General features: G+C 38.5%; 1 pseudogene; it reads left to right on the forward strand.

Annotated features, from left to right (window-relative positions):
• The first annotated feature begins 3534 nt into the window (after positions 1-3534).
• On the forward strand, positions 3535-4041 carry LOC124240369 (immunoglobulin kappa variable 4-1-like; annotated as a pseudogene).
• Positions 4042-6997: the final 2956 nt, after the last annotated feature.

Consider the following 6997-nt stretch of genomic DNA (forward strand, 5'->3'; position numbering starts at 1 on the left):
GCTGCCTCACCCAGGCCCATAGATCTCTTTACTATCCACTGAACTAGTGGAATGCACCTTATTCTTGTTTGGGGAACTTCGTATTCTACTTTCTTCCCTCCTTGTTTCTTTCTGTTTTTTTTTTTTTTCCTGAGGAAGATTCACCCTGAGCTAATATCTATGTCAATATTCCTCTACTATATATGTGAGTCACTGCCACAGCTCGGCCCACAATGAGTGGTGTAGGTTCACATTGGAAACCAAATCCAGGCCGCCGAAGTGGAGCTTGCAGAGCTTAACCACTAGGCCATGGGGCCAGCTGCTCCCCTCTGATTTTATTGCCATGAAGACTTTAATTAGTGATGCTGGACTTGATTATCTATAAGTAAATAAGTAAACAGATATCAATTTCTTATTGTAGCTAAATAGAATTGCTGCCCCTGGATTTGGAGCCTGGATTAGGATAAACTTGATAAACCTTGCATCAGACAAGGCCCTCTGAGAATTCATTCTCTCTATGTGGGCTCAAGATCAAGACCATACCATCTGGAGAACTGCTGTGAGTTGCAGACAGGACAAGGAAGATGAGACAAAGCTGGCTCTGCTATGACCGCAACAAGACCAAGGTGTCCCTAAGCCTTCATGTGCTGGATGCAAAGAGAGAGAACCTGTGTCTACAACACACAGTAGGAAAGCCCATCACTGCACAGCAGTCCTGGAGTCACATGTGTTGATGACGGCTAAAGGACTGACTCATATGCTTAAATGTTACTCAATGCTTTTTGATAACTGTGCTATCAAAATGCATTTTAAATATTTCCATTAATATCAGAATTCTTTCTGTTTAGGAAATAAAGATGATCTAATTTATGATGACAAATCAATTGTGAAATACATGTGAACATCTGTTTAATTAAAACATACAGACCATTGCTGCTACTCATTTTGCTACTATCATTTTTATTAAGAAGTGTATGTGTGTGCGCATCTATGTTCAAATCCTTCCAGTCTTCTATTCTCATTCCTCAGTAAGATCATATTCTGTCTCTTGGTTGTGATTAACATATAAAAAATGAATGTAGACTTCAGGTTAAGGGTTTTTAATGCTTTAAAATTAAAATCATTTTTGACAATCTTATGAAATAGTAAACTTATTCCCCCCAAATTACTGATCTATACAGTATTTGGCCTACATATTACTAGAGTTCTCCAGGATAAGAACAAATCTATTTTAAACAACAATTATTTTACATTTCCTGGGACTTGACATTTTAGGGTGAAAAATAAAATGGTGATGTTTCCAATTATATTACCAAAATAATATTCTTTACAATTAGAGTGTTGGGGGAGCCAGCGCTGGTAGTGTAGTTATTAAGTTCAGCACGCTCCACTTCAGCGGCCAGGCACGGACCTACACCACTCATGGCTGTGCTGAGGCAGCAACCCACATACAAAATAGAGGAAGATTGGCAACAGATATTACCTCAGGAATAAACTTCCTCAGGAAAAACAACAACAAACAAGCAAAAGCCCCCAAAACTGGAGCATCATTTGGCAAAGTTTGAGTTGCAATTAGCAGAAACTTCAGTGTACCCTGCACTGAATGGAAGAGTACTTAAACAAAAGAAAAGTCCAGAGTGGCAGGCTGAAAGAAAGGCTGAATCCAGTGGCTCGTTTGTATCACCAAGATCCAATTCCTTCCTGTCTCTCCAGTCTGCCCTCTGTTGTGTTAGTTTCTTATTAAGGGTAACATTAGCATGGATGCTAACAGATCCCGGGATTATGTGCTCCTTGATCCTATATGTGTCCATTCCTCACATTCCGTCAGGTTTCTGAGATCCTCTGCATGTGGTGAAGCTTAGGCAATAACCATCCTTTTACAGGTCACTGCAGATCATTGCAGTCAAGCAGATGGCTTCTCTGAAAGCCTAGTCCTCTGTCCTGCATTTCACCCCTGGAATTGGTTTGAAATCAGCATTCCCGAAACCAGTCTATCAAATAGTAGTTGAGAGGTTTGAAATGGCAAAATAGATGCTTTGGAAGACAGAACACAAATGCCAACTCTTCCATCTGCAATCAAATGTCTGAGCTAAAGATTACAAAAGGAAAAGATAAGTAAGCGCCTCAAGGAGGGGTGACCATAAATCCAAGGGATGTAGAGGATACATCCTTTCTCTCCCTTAGTTCAGGAAAAATCACTTTCCAAGAAAAAGTGGAGAAGAGTAAAGCAGAAGGTTATCTTCACTAGAAACGAATATTAAACTTATTAAAAATGCTATACTAAAACTGGATCCAGCTGAGTTTTGTATGTAGTGTCAGAGCATGGATTCTTGTTACTGATCTGTGTGTTGGGTGGCTTCATCTGCAGGGAAATGATGAATTGAAAGTGCCCTGGCCATGATTAGAAGATGATTTGGATACCTGGCAATTAATGAGATTACAATTAAGTTAGTTATTCAAGAAACACAAGTTTTTTAACCAGTTGCACCAATTTGTTCCCCTTTGTTCCAACTCTGTTTATGCTGAGGGATGAGGGTACGCTAAATGGACCTGGACACCCATTGTCCCATTCACCCTGAGTAAAGACATTGCTTCATGGGGTAGATCTCAAAGGAATATGAGAGGAGTAGCAGCAAAAATGCTATTTCTTTTTTACTGTCTGCTGCTCCCATTAATGAAAGCTCTGTGAGGTCAGGTGTCCTGATGGAGTTATCCAAATGCCCTATGCCTAGGAGAGTTATGATACTGTTATTCGTGTAATTTTATAATTATTTTTGATTTGGAATAAGAATAAATAAAGAGCTACTCTATCACAGATCAGGAGCTAAAGATATTTCACCTCTTACCCCCAGGAGGAGCTGTGACACCTTAGATCAGTTGGTGACAGGAATTTGAGAGGACTTTGATATTTGAGAAACTGACTTAGAGATCAGTGAGAAGGGTGGTTCATAAGCATGTGGTGATTCATTTTCTGAGATAGTGTTTGTGTTGAGGGAAATATCAGAGGTCTGGTTTGGATGTATTGAGATGCTCATGAGATGTCCATGAAGAACTTCAAATATGTATTTAAAATTCAAACAAGAATCTGAGACAGAGATATAAATCTGTGCACCATATCTTCCTTCTATCGAGTGACATGAATGCTTTTCATATACTGACACATTTATGTTTCAAATAAGTTCTGTATACATACTCAACATTACACTTATTCTCTTATAAATTATGTTTTCAAGTTGAATTTAGCTGATTTCAAAGAGTAGATTTGATATTAAAAATGTTACATTTGGGAATTTTGCTGAACTGTATTGAAACTATAGTTTTAGGTTATTTGTAGGTCTCCTGTAGGTCTACAGTCACATTTCCTGGGTAAGGAGATTTTTGTCTCCTTCTTTCCGTTGTTTGTCTTCACAACTCACTGAACAGGAACTGTTGCTCTCATACTCTCTGCTGCTTTGCATAGGTAACACTGGTACCAGGCTGGCTGCTCAGAACTCTATTAATGGGGTTTCCTGGAGATGGGGCCTGAGTGAGTCAGACGGGCCAGCAAGCAGCAACATGGTGCCACAGCCCCAATTCCGCATCTTCTTGATGCTCTGGGTGTCAGGTGAGAGGTTTAGAAAAGAAATATCTTTAGAAAATTGGAGAATGATTTTTATATGCAGAATGAAACATCTAAATCAGTCTAATTATAAGATAAATAATGAAACCTACATTGTTAGATATATATTTTAATATATTAGTGATGCAATGTATAGTCCCTGTCCATTCCTGATTGCAGGTGTCTGTGGGGACATTATGATGACCCAGTCTCCAGGCCCCCTGGCTGTGTCTGCAGGAGACAGGGTCACCATCAACTGCAAGTCCAGCCAGAGTCTTTTATACAGCTCCAGCCAGAAGAACCACTTAGCCTGATACCAGCAGAAACCAGGCCAGGCTCCTAAGCTGCTCATCTACTTTGCATCCAACCGGGCCACATTCAGTGGCAGTGGGTCTGGAACAGATTTCACTCTCACCATCAGCAGCCTCCAGGCTGAATATGTGGCACTTTATTACCGTCAGTAGCTTTATAGTAGTCCTCCCACAGTGCTTCAGGCTCGAGCAAAAACCTCCTCCCCAGAACCATGGGTCAGTGAGTCTTTGCTGCACCAGCTGCTTCCTTGCTGAAACTGTTTCTCCCTTAGCTGTATGAGAGGCCACGTTTTCTGTCTTAATTGTGGAAGAATGTGCAAGTCTCAAGGGAATATTGAGTGGATTAGCTTGTTCTGCGTTTCTTGCACAACGAAGACGCTCTATGAAGACTCTGTAAAATGACCTGCTGTGGACGCTTTTCAATGTTGTTCAAGATTTTTTGCATCACCTGAATCTGTGTTGTCTCTATAGATGGGTTCCTATTACTGAGCCAATCATGGCTTCAACAGCATCTTGTGGAGAAGGGACCAGGCTGCTTCACAACCTCGTGGATCACCTATCTCTGCCCTGGACCTGATGACACTGAACTTCCCCTTTCATTCCTTTGTTGTATACACCTGTTCTTATTACTCTCTTACCTTTGGAGCTTCCCAAGGTTCAGTGCTCAGTATCTTGTTTGCAGTCACTTCTTCATCAGACCTTGGTCTACTTCTCTACGTCAACCACTTCTCAGATGCTGTCCTGGTCAGTGTCTCCTGGTCTGACTTTCTGCATTTTCACCTCATGGCCTCTGCTCCCGACTGGATTCTTTCCTCTGTTCCATCCCTCTTGGTCATATCTATTTTCCAAATGTCGGTCTCATATTTCACTTCCTCCTTATAGTCTTTTTCTATAAGTATAGCCCATGATACTTCCAGCAGTCAGCCTTGTTAACACTGGGAATGTTTGCAACCATCTCCATGACTTTGTTCTATCAATAATAGGTCACCTATTGGCTTTGAAATTGAAATCCAATGGACTGTTTTCCATCCTTATCTTGCTGGAGCTCAATTTCCTATTTGCACACTTATAATCATTATATTTATTGTGTGCATACCATGTTAGGATACTCTTCTAAGACAATGACAAAGGGTAAACATTTAGTAGGAAACATTGTGATTCTTGTGTCTTTGGGACTGTGGTGAAAAAGTGGTCTCTAAAGGTCCATTTGCTGACTGGTACTTCAGACAATAGAAGAATTATATGAGGTGTAAAAAATCTGGATTCCACATCTCATGTCTGGGAAGCTCATCTATAAGATGAGCTTATGTCTGGAGAAAACATATTTTTCAAAAACTCCTATGACTAAAGTTCAGCTAGGTCTGTTAAACACTAGTTGCTAACAAGAAATGTTAGTTTTGGAAGAAGACAGATATGAGTTCAGATCCATTTTCCAGATTTATGACTAGCAAAACAATAAAATAGAATTATTTTCTGTGCCTCACTTTACTTAATATGAAAAGTTATGTATTACACCATTTCTCAGATAATGAAAATGATTAAATGAGATACCACACAAATTTAGTTTTACAAACTCTCTTTCGAGTTCACCAAGATTTAGTGCACCGTCACCAAGGGTTAGGTTTTGTTCATCAAGATTTAGTTCCCTTTATGTGCTATCAATGTTCTACATTTGCAAGTCAAATTCTTTGGCTTATGACATAATTTCTTCTTCTAGCTCCCTAACTGGTAACTTTTCTTCTTTGAGCTGTTAAATATGGTGAATTGTATTGATTGATTTTCAAATACTAAATCAGCCTTGAATTCTCAAGATGAACCTCATTTGGTCACGATGCATTATTGTTTTTTATATATTCGTGGATTCTCTTTCCTACTATTACGATAAGGATTTTTATATCTACACTTATTTGGGATACAGTTTATAGCTTTCTTTTCTCCCAAAATCTTTGTCTGGTTTTAATAGCAGAGTAATGCTTTCCTCATCAAATAAGTTAGGAAGTGTTTCTGCTCTTCTATTTTCTGGAATGGTTTGTGAATATTGGTAACTTTATTTCCTAAATGTTTGGTAAACTTTGCCTGTGAAAACATGTACGGCTGGAGTTTTGCTTTTTTTTGTTCTTCAGGATTTTAAAATCTCAATTTAATCAACTTCAGTAGATATAAGAAAATTTGGGTTATCTAGTTCTTCTTGAGTTAGAATTAATTTGTTTCTTTTTCTTTTTCTTTCCAACTTTATTGAAATATAATTGACATATAACATTGTGTAGGTTTATGGTGAACAATGTGATGATTTGATACATGTATATATTGAAAGATGTTTACCATGATAAGGTCGGTTAACACATCCTTCACCTTACATAATTACTATTTTGTCCCTGTTGTTGTTATGGTGAGAACATTAAAAGTCTACTCTCATAGTAAATTTCATTTACAATACATTACAATTAACTATAGTCACCATGCTGTACATTAGACTCCCGAAAGTAATTAATCTGATACCTGAAAGTCTCTACCCATTGACCAAAACCTCCCCATTTCCCCTATCCCTTGGCCCCTGGCAACCACCATTCTACTCTATGTTTCTATGAGTTTGGTGTTTTTAGATTCCACAGATATGTGAGATCACACAGTATTTGTCTTTCTCTGATTTATTTCACTTAGCATAGTGCCCTCAAGATACATCCATTTTGTCACAAATGACAGAATTTCCTACTATTCTACGTCTGAAAAATATTCCTATTTTAAAAATCTGATTGTTTGTTTTTTTGCTGTTGAGTTCTATGAGTTCCTTATATATTTCGGATATTAACTCTTTATCAGGCAGATGGTTTGCAAATATTTTCCTCCAATCTGTATGTCGCCTTTTCATGTCACTGATTGTTTCTTTTGCTATGAAGAGGCTTCTTAGTTTGATGTGGTCCTACTAGCGAACTTTTGCTTTTGTTTCCTGCACTTGTCGTGTCGTATCAAAAAAGTCTTTGCCAAGACTAATGTAAAGGAGCTTTTCCCTGTGTTCTCTTCTAGTAGTTTGACAGTTTTGGGTCTTATATTTAAGTCTTTAGTCCATTTTTGTTCTTCTTTGTACGTGTTGTAAGATAGGAGTCCAATT

Source organism: Equus quagga, chromosome 5, assembly GCF_021613505.1.
Source record: "Equus quagga isolate Etosha38 chromosome 5, UCLA_HA_Equagga_1.0, whole genome shotgun sequence".
Classification (NCBI taxonomy): Eukaryota; Metazoa; Chordata; class Mammalia; order Perissodactyla; family Equidae; genus Equus; species Equus quagga.